General features: G+C 45.0%; 1 protein-coding gene across 1 annotated transcript in view; it reads right to left on the bottom strand.

Moving 5' to 3' along the window:
• The window catches only part of LOC116983183 (helicase ARIP4-like), a 91730-nt gene extending 76623 nt beyond the window's left edge, over positions 1-15107 (bottom strand). Inside the window, exon 1 of the mRNA XM_033036809.1 lies at positions 14923-15107. The gene's annotated coding sequence lies outside the window, so the exon portion shown is untranslated. The remainder of the gene's footprint in view (positions 1-14922) is intronic.
• Between the last annotated feature and the right edge of the window lie 1882 nt (positions 15108-16989).

Here is a 16989-nt window from a genome sequence, read left to right as displayed (position 1 = left end):
CATGGGCACAAATGATTGTAGTTACACAATCTTCCTCAATCTCTTTCATAGCCCCATCAAACAATTCCATCTCCCTTAGCTCTTTAGAAACATAGAAAATAGATGCAAGAGGGGCCATTCGGCCCTTCGAGCCAGCACCGCCATTCATTGTGATCACGGCTGATCGTCCCCAATCAATATTCCGTGCCTGCCTTCTCCCCATATCCCTTGATTCCACTAGCCCCTAGAACTCTATCTAACTCTATCTTAAATCCATCCATTGATTTGGCCTCCACTGCCCTCTGTGGCAGGGAATTCCACAAATTCACAACTCTCTGGGTGAAAAAGTATTTTCTCACTTCAGTCTTAAATGACCTCCCCTTTATTCTACTGTGACCCCTGGTTCTGGACTCGCCCAACATTGGGAACATTTTTCCTGCATCTGACTTGTCCAGTCCTTTAAAAAATATTATATGTTTCTATAAGATACCCCCTCATCCTTCTAAACTCCAGTGAATACAAGCCTAATCTTTTCAATCTTTCCTCATATGACAGTCCCGCCATCCCAGGGATCAATCTCGTGAACCTACACACTGCACTGCCTCAATCACAAGGATGTCCTTCCTCAAATTAGGAGACCAAAACTGTGCGCAATACTCCAGATGTGGTCTTACCAGAGCCCTGTACAGCAACTCTCTACTCCTATACTGAAATCCTCTTGTTATGAAGGCCAACATTCCATTAGCTTTCTTCACTGCCTGCTGTACCTGCACGCCAACTTTCAGTGACCGGTGTACAAGTACACCCAGGTCTCGCTGTTCCTCCCCCTTACCTAACCTAACCCAATTGAGATAATAATCTGCCCCCTTGTTTTTGCCACCAAAGTGGATAACCTCACATTTATTTATATTATACTGCATCTGCCACGCATCTGCCCACTCACCCAACCTGTCCAGGTCACCCTGCAACCTCCTAACATCCTCTTCACAGTTCACACTGCCACCCAGCTTTGTGTCATCCGCAAACTTGCTAGTGTTGCTCCTAATTTCCTCTTCCAAATCATTTATATATATGTATGGTAAACAGTTGCGGCCCCAACACCGAGCCTTGCGGCACTCCACTCGCCACTGCCTGCCATTCTGAAAAGGACCCATTCACTCCTACTCTTTGCTTCCTCTCTGCCAACCAATTTTCTCTCCACGTCAACACCCAACCCCCAATATCATGTGCTCTAATTTTAGTCACCAGTCTCCCGTGCGGGACCATATCAAAGGCTTTCTGAAAGTCTAGCTCCACTACATCCACTGGCTCCCCTTCATTCATTTTCTTGTCACATCCTCAAAAAATTCCAGAAGATTAGTCAAGCATGATTTTCCTTTCATAAATCCATGCTGACTTGGACTAATCCTTTTACTGCTATCCAAATGCCCCATTATTACCTCTTTAATAATTGACTCCAGCATCTTTCCCACCACCGAAGTCAGACTAACTGGTCTGTAATTCCCGGTTTTCTCTCTCGCTCCTTTCTTGAAAAGTGGGATAACATTAGCTAACCTCCAATTCACAGGAACTGATCCTGAATCTATTGAACATTGGAAAATGATCACCAATGCATCCACTATTTCTAAAGCCACCTCCCTGAGGACCCTGGTATGCAGACCATCAGGCCCAGGGGATTTATCATCCTTCAGTCCCATTAGCCTACCCAATACTATTTCTCGCCTAATGAAAATTCCTCGATCCCCTTAGATCCTCTGTCCTCCTGTACTTATGGGAGATTGTTTGTGTCTTCCTTAGTGAAGACAGATCCGAAGTACCTGTTCAACTCTTCTGCCATTTCCTAGTTCCCCATAATAATTTCACCCGTGTCTGCCTTCAAGGGACCCACATTTGACTTTGCTATTCTTTTTCCCTTAACATATCTAAAGAAGCTTTTACTGTCCTTCTTTACATTCCTGGCCAGCTTCCCCTCGTACTTCATCTTTTCAGCCCGTATTGCCAGTTTTGTTTCCTTCTGTTTCTGGCTTCCGGCTACTCTTTGCTGTGTTATACATCTTTTCTTTTAGTTCTATTCTATCCCTAACTTCTCTTGTCAGCCACGATTGCCTCCTACTCCCCTTAGAATCTTTCTTCCTTTTTGGAATGAAATGATCCTGCTGGAATGAAATGATCCTGTTGCCCTTTCATTCACCGTAATCCCTTCACCCTTCAGCAGCAGCGGAGACCCGACTCGGCCCCGGAACCGTGGCGGCGGCAGCAGCAGCGGAGACCTGACTCGGCCCCGAAGCTGTGGTGGTGGCGGCAGCAGCAGCGGAGACCCGACTCGGCCCCGAAGTTGCGGCAGCGGCTAGCAGAAGCTGGGTAGCGGGGAGACACAATCACGGAACAGGAACCGTTGCGGCGGCAGCAGCAGCAGCGGAGACCCGACTCGGCCCCGGAACCGTGGCGGCAGCAGCAGCGGAGACCCGACTCGGCCCCGAAGTTGCGGCGGCGGCAGCAGCAGCGGAGAACCGACTCGGCCCCGGAACCGTGGCGGCGGCGGCAGCAGCAGCGGAGACCCGACGCGGCCCCAAAGCTGTGGCGGCAGCGGCAGCAGCAGCGGAGACCCGACTCGGCCCCGGAACCGTGGCGGCAGCAGTGGAGACCCGACTCTTGGAGCTGTGGTGGCGGCAGCGACCACCCGCGGAGTTTGAACCGTCGCCTCGGCGCAGAGGGAGAACAAAGGGAAGAGACAGAGACTTTAAGATTTTGCCTTCCACCACAGTGAGGAGGTGTTTGGTGAACTCACTGTGGTGGATGTTATATTTGTGTTGATTGTGTGTTTTTGTCATTTTTAATTATATGTATGACTGCAGGGAAACAACATTTCGTTCAGACCGAAAGGTCTGAATGACAATAAACGAATCTAATCTAATCTAAAACCTCTAGTTTAGCCCACTCACAATATTATGACAAATTATGACAATGAATGAAAAACACCAGCTATAAGATTTTAACGAGCACTTGAAGTTGAGTAAAGAGACTTGGATTTAGGGAAGAAATTCAGATGGCTAAAGGGTAAATTAAAATTGGAGCACACCAGAAACCACAGGTTTGGAAAAGTGCAGAGATCTCAGCGGTTCTGAGGTTGAAGGAGAGGAATGTGAAGAATGGTAAGCAGCATGAGCAGCAGGGAGGGAGGAAAAGATAGAGAAATGCAAGTCACGTGGAAAAAGGGAAAGGAAGGCGAGGGGAGATTATAGGAATCAAAATGAAGAGAACATAATGGCAAATTTGACTAGTCTGACAAAGTTTTGAAGATGGGACAGAATGACAATTTAAAAAATGGCGTATGTTAATAGATAAAACTTGAGGCTAAAATAATCTAAAATTTAGTTGGCCTTCAATAAACTTTCAAGTCAGCCTAGCTACAAGTAGGGCCAATGACACATAAATGGGTCTTGGCTTAGCCAAAACAGCAGAAGTGCCATTTTAGGGGACAGATTGTAGAGCTAAAATGTATGCTTCCGATAAAGAATCCAGCTGTCCCATTAACACTGGGATCAGATAAAGTTGCAAGAACAATCTGAACAAGTGTCACTAAATTAGTCACATATTAAAAGTTGAGAAGGCAAAACCTCCCTTACAGAAATACAAATATTGACCACACAGCATTCTGCCTTATTAATAAGCAGTGTTCATCTTCCATCGTCAATCCCCCAAAAAATAGCCTTATACAAAATGTCAGTAATTTTCAACTGATAAATTTCCGGTTTTGTCTCCTTGAACACTGACATTAAGCATTTTCTGGAATACATTCAATAAATGCTCGTCATGTTCAAAATTTTAACACCCAACTCCTTGTTGCTTCTTCAATTGGTACTGTGGAGAACCAATCCAATAAGTGATTTCTGGCAGCTTGACTTATTTTTGTCCAAGTCTCTGATTGAATTGCTTAGTTTTCAACAGCTGGAGCACACTAAATATGAAACTAGATGGAACTGTCAGAAATTCTCTGTGCTACCAACCCTCTAATCTGATGGCACATAACACTATCTGTAAAAATGTAGCGAATAATACTATGGCAACATGACTTCCCGCTGCAATGTTCACTTGAGGGTACGGTACTCCTGCTGATATTAAGGTATAAGACACCTGGTTTCCTACTTTGCCCAATCAATGGGTGTGAAACGTTTACCTCTGCAAGGGTGCATGAGAAATTGGAGCTCCTCATGAAGTTATCCTTAATCCCAAAGGACTGTTAATGAAGAGTATCTGGGTATGCAGATATCAGAAATGTGGGTGCTTTGGGACAGAACCATTGTCTGTGAAAAAGATTTTAAGGTACACAAAAATGCTGGAGAAACTCAGCGGGTGCAGCAGCATCTATGGAGCGAAGGAAATAGGCAACGTTTCGGGCCAAAACCCTCCTTCAGAAAGAGTTGCTGATGACCTAATTTTGCAAGTTGCGGGAGGACCAGGCTCCACAATGTCTGGAGTTTTGCAGGACGTTTCTGCACCTGTAACCTTTCTGTTGACACTCTGTACGGGGTGTTAAGTGCTTTATGGTATTTTAGGTTCTTACTTAGTTTCAACTTTGTTTCAGTGCCCCCCCCCCCCCCCCCCCCCCCCCCCGTGGGTACCTGTGATTGGCCCAGATAGTGGCCTGCACCTGGCATGTTTCTTTATGCCCTAGGAGTGTAACTACTTTGTTTCTGTGTGTTAGGAATGAGATGTATATTGATCTTTGATTGGGCAAAGTAGTTGCCTTCCAATGTAATTTTGCGTCGGTATTGATTATTGGCTTGTAGGGGTTGCCTCCCCCAGTAATTTCGCGCACTTAGTCGATGGGGTTATAAAAGGGTGAGCTTTCAGTTGGGGCATGCCGGTTGTCTCTGTCTCCTGTACTGACCATGCGAGGCTAGTGTGGGCTCGAGAAAGGAGTTCCGAGACCGGTCCCGCTGTACCGTTTATAAATAAAGAAGAGTTTGGATCACAGTGTTTGAATCAGTGCTTGACTGAACCAGACTCGGGACGGAAATTTAGAACCAAAATCTACAGGTATGTTGTGAAGTCATGATTCTGGTACCAGCAAAAAAGTGAGAACAGAGGAGGAAAAGGAAATCAAAACAAATGTTAGCGTTTGGCACTATATTAAGAAAGTAAACTATTATACATATGCAAAGTTTTAGAGCACTGCAGGTACAGCCCATCCAGCTCAAATTGCAAGGACATCAGGTATTTGAAACATGGATCTTGTCCTGATACCAGGTACACAGGGGATTGCAGTTCCCTCTCCATCATTATACTGACGCGTGGAATCCATGTTAGCATCAGGGCACTACAGGGTGCGGTGCTCTTATTTCAGAATTACTCCTAATGTGCAAGAGTGTTTTTTTACATCTTTCATCCACAGAGAATGTTCAAATGTACTTTTTCTGAGGGTATTTCTATGCCACTTCAGCATGTACCTTCAATTACTAGATGACACACAGGTCTTTGTCAAGTTCCTCTTCAGCACTGAGATCAAAGACAGAGTCACAAAACCTGGGAGCAATTTGTGCCTAGTCCTGCCAACCCCTTAGAACCCATTATAACCTGCTATCAGGGATATTTCCTACTGAAGGACCAAATGCTTATGGCCTTGTCCCACTTTCCCGAGTTACTCACGAATTCTCCCGAGTTTTCTCCTTGATTCAAACTTGGAGAATGTACGTAGCGAGTCCGTAGATATTCCGTAGCGGCTCGTAATGCCAGCCGTAGGTACTCGGGGCATCAGGTAAGTCGGGACGTTTTTTCAGCATGTTGAAAAATGTCCACGAGTAAAAAAAAATAGCCCCGAGTACATACGGCTGGCTATTACCATAATTATCCGAGTTTTAATCAAAGGGAAAACTCAAGAGAATTCGTGAGTAACACGGGAAAGTGGGACAGGGCCTTTACATTCTTTGCTGCAACTTAACATCTAATAGATAAATTATGTCCACGCTCCTATATAATTGTTCCTAATGTGTCAGCAAAGTGTGATACAAGTTGCATGGATTAACTTTATGGATTTGAACTAGACACTGAACAGGGCTCAAGGTTGGCTGCTCTGTCCCAGACTCGCTCTCTCTCTACTAGTCCTGGAGCCGGCGATCTGGGAACTGCAGCTAGTCCCGGTGGCTACGAGCGGCCGCCGGGACCAGACAGCGGAACCCGCCACCACCTCAGCACTTTCTGCCGGCCCGCCCGCCAGCCCCGTGTCCATCGGCACAGGCGCAACTGGTGGAGGTAGTGGTTGGCGGGTAGCGACTTGGCAGAAGGCTGGCTGCTCCGTCCCAGGCTCTCTCTACTAGTCCCAGGGCAGGTGACCTGGGAACTGTAGCTAGTCCCGGGGACGCGAGAGATCTGGGAACTGCAGCCAGTCCCGGGGCACGCAGGCGATGTTGCCGGCCCCTGGATTAAACCAAACCCTTGATCCTGTCCCGCCATCCTTTTTTCAAATTTTAACTTAAATTGGGGATGCGTCTTCGACGCAGGCGCGTCTTCATTGCCGGGAAATACGGTATATGTATATAAAAATAAGTGGGTAACGAAGGTATTTGCTCAAAAATAAAGGAAATAATTTCTGCTTGAAGTCAGAGATGGAGGCGATGTACTAAACAAGTACTTTGCATCCGAATTCACCATGGAGATGGACATGGAGGACAACAAGATCAATGCGGGGAAAACCAATACATTAGGGCAGTTTGAGAGCTAGTTACCCAGTGTCTGGTGGAACCTATCCCAAGTTATTCTGTGGGACAAGAGGAGAGTTTAAAGGGAAGTAGAGATCATCCCAAAAAAATTATAGGCCAATGAGCCTCACGTCAGTGGTAGAGACACCATTGGAGAGGATTCTTAAGGATAGGACTTAGTCGCATTAGGAGCAGAATAGACCAATTAGAGACAGTCAGCATGTCACGTCTTATGAATGTGATTGAGTTATTTTGAGAAGGTGATGAGGGTGATCGATGAGGATAGGGCAGTGGATGGCGTCTGCATTGATTTTCGTAAAACATTTTATAAAGTCCCTCAAGGCAGGCTGATCAAAACACTGAGCAGCAAGGGATTCACGGTGACTTAATGGTTTTGATTCAGAACATAGCAAAGGGTTGTGGTGGTAGTGTTATTCTGGCTGGAGGTGTGATCAGTGGAATTCCACAGGGATCTGTGCTGGGAATTCTGTTGATTATGATATATGTAAAGCTATATATATGTAAATGTAGATGGGTTGGTTAATAAGTTTGCAGACAACACCAGAATTGGTGGAATTGTGGATTGTAAGGAAAACTGCCAATACAGCTGGATATACTGTAGATCAGCTACAGAAATGGGCAGGGAAATACTAGAATGAGTTTAACCCAAGCAAATGTGATCTGTTGTCAAATGCAAGGGGGAGGTATACAGTTAATGGCAAGATGCTTACCAGCATAGATACACCTTGGGGTTCAGCCCCTAGCTCCCTGAAAGTGGCAACACAAGTAGATAGAATGGTAAAGACATATGGTATGCCTGTCTTCATCCTTTAGCTCAGGCCCTTAGTCCTGGCAAGAAGTTGTTGGACAAACTTGGAACGTTTTCTCTGGAACAAAGGAGGTTGAGGGGAGACAATAGAAGTATATAGAAGTATGAGAGATATAGATAGGGTAGACAATCAGAACCTTTTCCCAGGATGGAAATGTCAAATACTAGAGCGCATAACTTAAAGGTGAGAAAAGTTTAAAGGCGACATGCGGGACAAGTTTATTTTTTCACACAGAGAATAGTGGGTGCCTGGAACACACTGCCAAGGGTGGTGATGGAAGCAGGTAAAATACCAATGTTTAAAAGACCTTTAGATCAGCACTTAGATATGCAGGGAATGGTGAGATATGGATGACTTGCTGGCAGAGATGATTAGTTTAACTTTGCATCATGTTCAGCATGGTAATTCTAGGCCTTTCCCTGTGCTGTACTGTATGTTCTATTTGCAATTGATCTTATTTCATTACAGGGTCTTAAGACGTTGTATAGGTCATGGAATTCAGTGGTTTAGATCAGCCATTCTCAACGGGGGACTGGCACATTTGAAGGGGGCCAGATTGAAAACTGTGAGAAGGGGAGCACCAAGGGTTTATGGGGGGCCTTGGTAACGGAAACAAATAAATACCAAGCAGCAACCTTAATTGGAGTCAATAGTTTCCCTTCTATTTATAATCTTTCCAACACACCATCGGTGAGCCCATTGAATTCATTGCTTAAGCTCCTCCCACAGCCTTGCACAGCCTCACTTCAGAGTCAGTCATGAATCAGACTGCACCGGTTCAACGTATTCAATCAAGCGTTCTCGCATCCATTATCGCCATACTTCATTCTCCGAAGATCAGCGTGTCTTGCTAGGACTTTTTTAGCCTCGTAACTTTATAGTGTATGCGTTTGGATATATCATACATTAAGGTAGGTTGTGAAAAGTGTTTATTACTGCATATGAAGTCACCGAAAAAAAATCCCAGGCTCCGGTTAAGATCTTTTTATTCAGTAGTGTATCTGTATTTCGCGTGCTTATTCCCAAGTCAAAAATGGTTAGGTAGCCTTCCTAAACCATTTCCCAGTCAATATTGTCAATTTAGCTAGGAACAAAATAGCAAAAATCTTTTATTTTTTATTCTTTTCATTTTTGGCAGTTTTCAGCAAATGCATATGACAAGGAAAATTGAAATATTATATTATTATGCATCTCAGTTGAAATTGTAATTTTCACAATGTAACGAGTTTCCCCATGTCACTAAAGGGCACGTCTCACTTACGCGATTTTTTTCAGGCGACTACAGGCAACTGGGCTGTCACTACATGGTCGCAGGGTGATGCTTGTATGGTCGTGAGTTGTCTCCTCAAGTCGCCGAAAGAGTCGTAACTTTTTTCTTGTCGCCGCAGGATTTTGAAATGTTCAAAGCCTTTCAGCTACTGTGGGCTTGACGTAGTTTATCTTCTCCTGTCGTAGGTGCTGCAGTAGGTTGTCACCAGGATAACGCAGTTTGTCGCCAGATGGTGTAGGTTTTCGCCGGGTGATGACTTCGGTGAATTCCATTGGCAATTACCTACGTCAACCGGCAACAGGTACCGGCAACTGAATTGTCTTCAGTTGTCTCCGATAGGGTCGTAGCTTGTCGCGGGTGGATGTAGGTTGAATTCGGTTGTCGCCTGTGTGGTCGTAGGTGGACGTCCTAATGGGTCGCCGGTTGTCGGTAGCTTGCCATAGGTTGACGTCGACTAGGTGGTAGGTTGTCGTAGACATTGTCGAGGTGGGGGGGGGGGGGGGGTCCAGTCGCCATTTTTTCGGAGACCTGCTTCGACTGTGACTGTCGCCGGCAGTTGCTGAAAAATATCGTCTAAGTGGGACAGGCCCTTAAAACGTGCAGGAGTGGGCGCCGTCTGTGTATGGCAGCCTGCCCGCAGTCCGTCACTTCACCTTTTTTTAATTTTAAGTCCTGTCAAAAAATGTTAGTTGGAAGTCTTTTATGTGGTGGGTGGGGGTGAGGAAGGGGGAAACTTTATTTCTTAGTCCCCTACCTGGTCGGAGAGGCAGCATCCCTCCGAGTACTTCTTCGCCCCGTCCTCGCGGCCTACCATCGAGAATGGAGCGGCGTTTCCTGTCGGGACCGACCGGCCGGGACTACAGCTTCGGCGGCGACGCAGGGCTAGGACACCATCATGGAGCAGGTGATGCCTTACCGGGTCGCTGTGCGGTAAGCTCCGGAGCGCTGTGGCCGCCGACTCCCAACATCGCGGAGCTGTGGCTGCGGCCGTCCGGCCGCGGGCGGCGCTGGATTCGGAGCGCCGCTGAGCCTGGGATCGAGTTCGCCGGGGTCGGAGCCCCAACCGGCGCGACCTGAGGACTACGAGTGCCCCGGTCTCTGGGGAGGAGGCAGCCGCTCCAGACTTTCCAAGCCGCTGAGGAATGTTTCACCCGACGCTGGAGTTCCATCTTCACGGCAAGAGGGCCCTGAAAATTATCGGACTGGCTGCAAGGCCACAAATGGGCCCCGAGGAAGAGGACTTAACTTTCTGGTGCCTTTCCCCACAGTGGAAATTTTTGATTCTGCTGTGGGGGGACGTTTATGTTGAACTCTATAATGTGTTGTGTCCATTTTTTACAAAAATGTTAACCTTTTTCTATGGTTTGTATGGAAACTTATTATTTATCTTATGTAAAGCACTTTGGTGTCAATGCGAGTTGACTTAAAACGTGCCATATAAATAAAACTTACTTACTTACTCTCGTAGCTTCATTGAGTTAAGATGTGAACATATTTATTATTTTCAGAAATAATTCTATCCATGAGTTCCTTGGCGAAAAAAAAAGTTGGCAGTATTCGGTGGAATACTTATCGTATGGTTTCATCGCATCTCTACAAAACCCATCGTTGCCCATGTGGTTGAACTGCATGACTACATTGTCAAATGAAAGCATGAGGCCAAGCAAATTAAAAAAAACATTTGGATACCTCTCATCCAGAGAAGGACAAACCCTTAGATTTCTTCAAAATACTTTGATAATATTTTGAGAAGGCCAACGCTGAAACAAATGCTTACTCAAACATCACAGAAATTAGAAAAGGGTCTTGTTGCATCATACAAAATTAATAAGCTGATTGCTAAAACTGGAAATGCTCATAACATTGGTGAGTCGCTTATCCTGCCTTCAGTGTTCATAATAATATCTGATGTCATTAATTTGAGTGCCAAAGAAACAATTCAGGCAATTCCTTTTGAGTAATTCCACTGTTGCCAGAATCGATGAGAGGCACGGGACATTGAAGAGGGATTGGTCAGTTCATTACAATTCAAGAAATTCTTTTTACAATTTGACAAAACTACTTTACAAGATAACTACGCTCTTCTCATGGCTTATGTGAGATTCTGGAACGGAAATGAACTGATGGAAGAGATGTTGTTTGCCAGCAGGATTAAATCAGATACTAAAGGACTGTCTATTTTTGAAGAAGTCAAAAGTTACTTAAGCGAGAACATAATGGGACACCGTAGTTTCCTTCATGTCTGATAAAGAGCATGGAAAAAGACTTGTTGATGCTAAGGCGGACATATTTTATCTGGCAGATATCTTTCAGAAACTTAATTTGTTAAACAAGACCTTACAGGGCAAAAACAGTAACCTTGTAGATTGTAAGGAAGCCATTGTTTCTTTCCTTAAGAAACTCAAAGTCTATTGGCACAATATGGGATGTCGGGAATTTTTACAATTTCCAAAACTGAAGATATCGCAGAGGCACTGAAGGACGATGACCTTGCCATTTATGTGAAACACCTCAAGCAGATACAGAAGGATATGCAAGAAATATTTAATGACCTGTTAAATCTGTATCCCAGATTGGATTTTGAATCCATTTGAAGTACAACCCACCCAAGTTGAGGAAGAAATTCAAGAGAGTTTGATTGATCTTCAGTGATATAACTGCATGTCGCCAGTTCAGTCAGTTTCAAAAAGATTTTTGGATCAAGAATGATCTGCCGATTAAATTTCCAATACTGTGGGAAAAAGCCCAAATATTTTATATTGCCTTTCTGTGAAAGTTTGTTTCTTAAAAAGCAAACGTTGAAGGTAGACCATGGCAATCTTTGATTGATTCGTCAGACGGAAGTGGCGAGATTTCAATGAGCACAAATATTACTCAGTGCTTTTCATGCTCCCACTCCTAGAACAAAGGACAGTTAGCACAATTATACATTTTTCTTATCAGTAAAACACTCCTACCAAGTCTGAATATGGCATGACTGAAAGATTCTGCAGCCTTTCACAACTGCCATTGTCTAATTTGGAGCCTGATATCATGAAACTTGCAGAAAAGCACCAAGCTCAAGGATCTCATTAGGCCTGATTTATGTTTAATTTCATACAGTCTTTAAAAAAAAAAAATCCAGTTTGTCAGATGTTCAAGTTTTCTTGGTGTCTAATAATAAATTATTTTCTGTCTATCTGGTCGTGTTGTATCCCTGTTTGACAGGGGGCCCTAGAAAGAGCTCCTTAGGGGGCTGTGGCCAAAAAACAGTTGAGAATGAATGGCTGGTTTTGATAATAATTAAAAATTCATAATGTAAACAGCAATGTATGACTACACTGAATTTTTTCATAGATCTGTATGTAATTTTTTCATAGATCTGTTCTGCATAGAACACAGATCATATTGCACTTTAAAAAAATGAAACACAAGCTCTTTGCAGGAGTCTTCTCCCGTGGATTTTGGTGCAAATACTGACAGACGTGGAGTTTTCCTTCACTTTAGCTTTTGTGATTGATTCCAATTCCCTTTGTTATTGCTTGGTGATGTCAGAATTGAAGTGCTGTTCCTTTGTAGGCCAAGTCACCACTAGTCTATTTACATTATCAATAGTTCACAATTTTAACAGACATTAATAGGAGTCAACTCAACTGTAGAACCAAATAGAAGCAAACCTTCCCAAACAGCTCATCATGGGTCAATGGCAATTGTCTATTTTTGCACAACACTGGATTCTCAATTCATTCTATATTGTTGTGACAAGTTTACCCTTACTGAAACTCTTTCACACCATTCGAGCCAGCATTTCTAGGAATAGTATTCTCTCCTGAAAGGTAGCACATCATGCACTCCTTTTCAATCATTCTCTTGCTGGAGCGAGGTGCTTGAATCTACAACAGTGTGGTAGCCATGTGCAACATCCTAGACTTATCGATTTCCCATTTTATTCATTCTGTTCAGTGACATCTAATGCCATTTAAAAAAAATGTATAAACCAATTTTGATACTTCAACTCTATATTCCTTAAACGAAGCAAAGCATATTAATTGTCTACATACTACATTCAACAAAGGTACTAATTGTTGAAGTTCCTGCTAATGCATTGGAACAATCTAAAATGATCTTCACCTAGCACATGAATTTCACACACATCCCTAAAATTAAGGTGTCAATTAATAATAATAATAATGCATTTTATTTGCTGGTGCCTTTCTGGTCACCCAAGGACACCTTACAGGACATAAAATCACAATACATTTATCAATATTAAAATCAAGTTGATTAAAAATAAATAAAAATAAAAATAAAAAAATACACAAAACATTTTAAGTCATTAAAATCAGGGTGAACATGGTGCAAGTTATGTCGGGTATGCTAATCTAAACAGGTGTGTTTTGAGTTGTGATTTGAATTGATCGATAGTGTCCAGGTGACGGATGGGAGGTGGGAGAGTGTTCCAGAGATGTGGGGCAGAGCAGCTGAAGGCTCTGGCACCCATGGTGCTGAGTCTAACTGTGGGGACAGTTAAAATTGCAGCTGAGGAGGAACGAAGTGACAGGGAAGGAGTGTATGGTAGCAGCAGGTCAGAGAGGTATTGGGGAGCAAGGTGGTGTAGGGCTTTGAAGGTCAGCAGTAAAATCTTGTAGTTAATCCGGTGGTGCACAGGGAGCCAGTGGAGCTGAGTGAGCATGGGTGTGATGTGGTCTGATGATCTGGTGCGGATGATGATCCGGGCTGCAGAGTTCTGAATGCATTGGAGGCGATGAAGAAGTTTATTGGAGGTGCAAATGAGGAGGGCGTTGCAGTAATCGATGCGGGATGTGACCAGAGCGTGGATGAGGACTTTTGTATTGTCTTTGGAGAGGGAGAGGCGGAGTCTGGAGATGTTGCGGAGATGAAAGTATGTAGAGCGTGTGATATTGCTGATGTGGGGGCCAAAGGAAAGTGTACTGTCCAGAATGACGCCGAGACTTTTGACATGGGAGGAGGTGGGTATGGGTGAGCCATCAACTGAAATGGTGAACGGGTGGGTTTTGGAGAGTATGGACTTTGAGCCAATTAGCACGATTTCTGTTTTATTTCCATTGAGTTTTAGAAGGTCTTAGAATTGTCTGCCTTTAATTCTGTTCAGATATCACAAAGTAGATCCAATGAAATAAAAGAGAAGAGATGTCAGGTATGAACATATCTCCAGATTGGTAGCTACTTGAAAACTTACTTCTGGCCTGTGATTATCAGCCAGAAATTCAGTCAAACGAAGACAGCAAAATGGCTTCCTATCTAAATAATAACATTTAGTAACGATTAATTACAGATTTTTGGAACTGTCAAACCAGGTCACGGAAGACTATTGCACTGAGGAGCCATTGTTGACATGAGACATCAAAGTACCAGATAAATATCAAAGACCCACTACAGCATTCAAAGAGCAGGAAAATGTTTTGGCTTTAATCTTAACAAAAATGCCATATCTGTTTATCTCATGGTCGTCTATAGAATTTTCCTATGCAGACTGATTGGTACAACATAATAATGACCACAATTTAAACATGGACTGCATGCAATTCATGTGTCCCGAAAACGAGGCATAGACAATACCAATGAAACTTCCCCTGATCACGATACATGAAATGTTCATAACAAAACTTGCGTATGTAATCCCAGTGGAATCTTCCACCACCACCACCCCCCCCCCCCCCTCCCCATCCCATGGTCCCCGGGAAGCACCCCTCCCCCTCCCTCCTAGGGAACCCCCATCACCCCCCTCAGTTCCAGGGGATCACCCCCCCCCCCCCTACTGCTCCGTCCTCCGGGGTTCAACCCCCCCCCCCCCCCCCCCTCGGATCAACCACTTTCCTACCCCCTCCCCCCTCCTCTCGGTCCCCGGGGATGGGATCGCACCGCACCAACACACCCCCCCCCCCTCCTCCTCCTGTCGGTCCCCGGGGAACGCACCCCGTCCCCGGGGTGTGCCCCTCTCCCTCAGTCCCCGGGGATCCCCTCCTTCCGTCCCCGGGGATCCGCGTCCCTCGGGGCCGGCGCCGCCTCCTTTGTTCCCGGCTCTACCTTTGTCTCAGGCCCGGGCCGAGGCCGCCGCCGCCTCCACGCTGTCGCCGCAGAACCCCGCAACCCCCCCTCCCCTCTCGGGCTCGGCGCCTCCTACCTCAGCTCTCGCAGCTCGGTCCCCACCAACCGATTTCAAACCCAGAACCGATTTCAGTCGAAAGGAGAGACGCGCAAATCGATTGGAATCACAAGAAGCGGCTCCTGCGCGAGCCTCTGCCTCCCCGGGAAACACGGAGCCCGGACAAACGGGGCCGGGGCCGCGACTGCGCCACCAGCCGGCCGGCCGCAGGGCGCTTCCGGTCGGCTCTGCCACCTGCTGGATGCAGCGGGCACTGCACCTACACTGCCCTGCACCGCCGCCCGCTGGAACCTGAAGAAACTCCCCTTTCCCCCCTCCACCTCCACCTCCACGTGCTGGAACCAAAGGGTAGAAAGGAACTACAGATGCTGGTTTACACCGAAGATAGGCCCAAAATGCTGGAATAACTCAGCAGGTCAGGCAGAGAAGGAAAGGGTGATGTTTAAAGAAGGGTCTCGATTTGAAACAGCGGGTCAAGCAGCATCTTTGTCTGTCTGTCTGTCTGTCTGTCTATCTATCTATCTATCTATCTATCTTTAAAATTCTCATCTATCTATCTATATATCTATCTATCTTTAAAATTCTCGTCCCGTTTCTATATGTGTGTGTGGATGTTTGAGATTGTATCTACGCCAAAACGGTACACTGTAGCACAAAAAAATTTGCAGAACCTTACTCAGCTTTTTCCCGTCGTCGATCTTGTCAAAGTTTCCTTCAGATTTGATGTTAGATTTCACAAGTTATTGATATTTACTTGTTTAAAAAAGACCAGCTTGAGAAGAATAACTGTCACCCTGCTGTGAGTTTTCTGGCAGCTTCCAGTTATGATGTCACAATGGCATCTCACAGTCCTCCAATCACAATGGGATCTCATTAACATAAGCTGGCATGAATATTCCGACAACTGAAAATGACTACAATATTGCTATCACAGAACACTGAGTCCTTCACAGCAAATGCCCTTCAGGGAAAGAATCTGCCAGCCTAATCCAGCACAGCAAAGTTTAAGGATTAGATTTGGATAACAAAGGGGAAGAATCTGCCAGCCTAACCCAGCACAGCAAAGTTTAATGATTAGATTTGGATAACAAAAGATGGCCTTGTCAATGGCACCTACATCACATTAAATCTTAGTGCAATTGCATTTTTTTTAAAGTTTCAAATGAGAGAGGGTGAAAAAATGAGCCGACCTGCACAGTTGGTGGCTATGGGTGATTGGTTGAATATTACATTGGCGAATGTGTTGTGTTAGGGGACCAGGCCTCTCGTGGGGGCTATGGGTGAGTGGTCGAATACTGTGTTAAAAATGAGCCGATCTGCACAGTTGGGGGCTATGGGTGGGTGGTGGAATATTGCATTGGGGGAACAGGTTGCATTGGGGGAACGGATGAGTGGTGGAAACGGGTTGCCTTGGGGGAACAGGTGAATGGTGGATTATTGCGTTGGAACGGTGCCCAATGAGTCCCATTTGGTCTAGTATACTATTAAAAGTCTCATCTTGTTTCTGTGTGTGTGTGTCTGTCTGTGTGATTGTATTTTCGCCAAAACGGTACACGGTAGCGCTAAAATTTTTGTAGAATCTTACTCAGCGTTTTCCTGTCATCGGTCTTATCAAGTTTCCTTCAGATTTTATGTTATATTTCACATTATTGATATTTAAAGGTTTAAAAAGCCAACTTTGAGAATAACTGACTGTGAGAGTGAGACTTTTCTAGCAGCTTCCAGTGATGATGTCACAATGGCATCTCACATTCCTCCAATCACAATAGGATCTCATTTACACACGCTGCCGTGAACATTCCGACAACCAAAAATGACATCACAATGTGATCTCTGCTGCCAATACACAAGCTATGAGAGTTGACGGAGTGGGGGATGGGAGGAGAAGAAATATTATTTAAACATAGTCTATGGTAGGGGAGTGCAAAAAGGGAGAGGTGAGGGATGGAGTGACTGAGGGTAGGGAAAAGGAGAAGGAGGGAGAGGTGACAGAGAGACAACGGGATCAGCAGCTTCAAGGGGTGTAAGGAGAGAGTGAGATTTTTGCGAAGGATTGATCAGCTCAAGGGAGCGCCGACGCCGCCC

Source organism: Amblyraja radiata, chromosome 18 (genome assembly GCF_010909765.2).
Source record: "Amblyraja radiata isolate CabotCenter1 chromosome 18, sAmbRad1.1.pri, whole genome shotgun sequence".
Classification (NCBI taxonomy): Eukaryota; Metazoa; Chordata; class Chondrichthyes; order Rajiformes; family Rajidae; genus Amblyraja; species Amblyraja radiata.
Note: the sequence above shows the minus strand (reverse complement) of the source record. Positions and strands in the feature narration are given on the sequence as shown.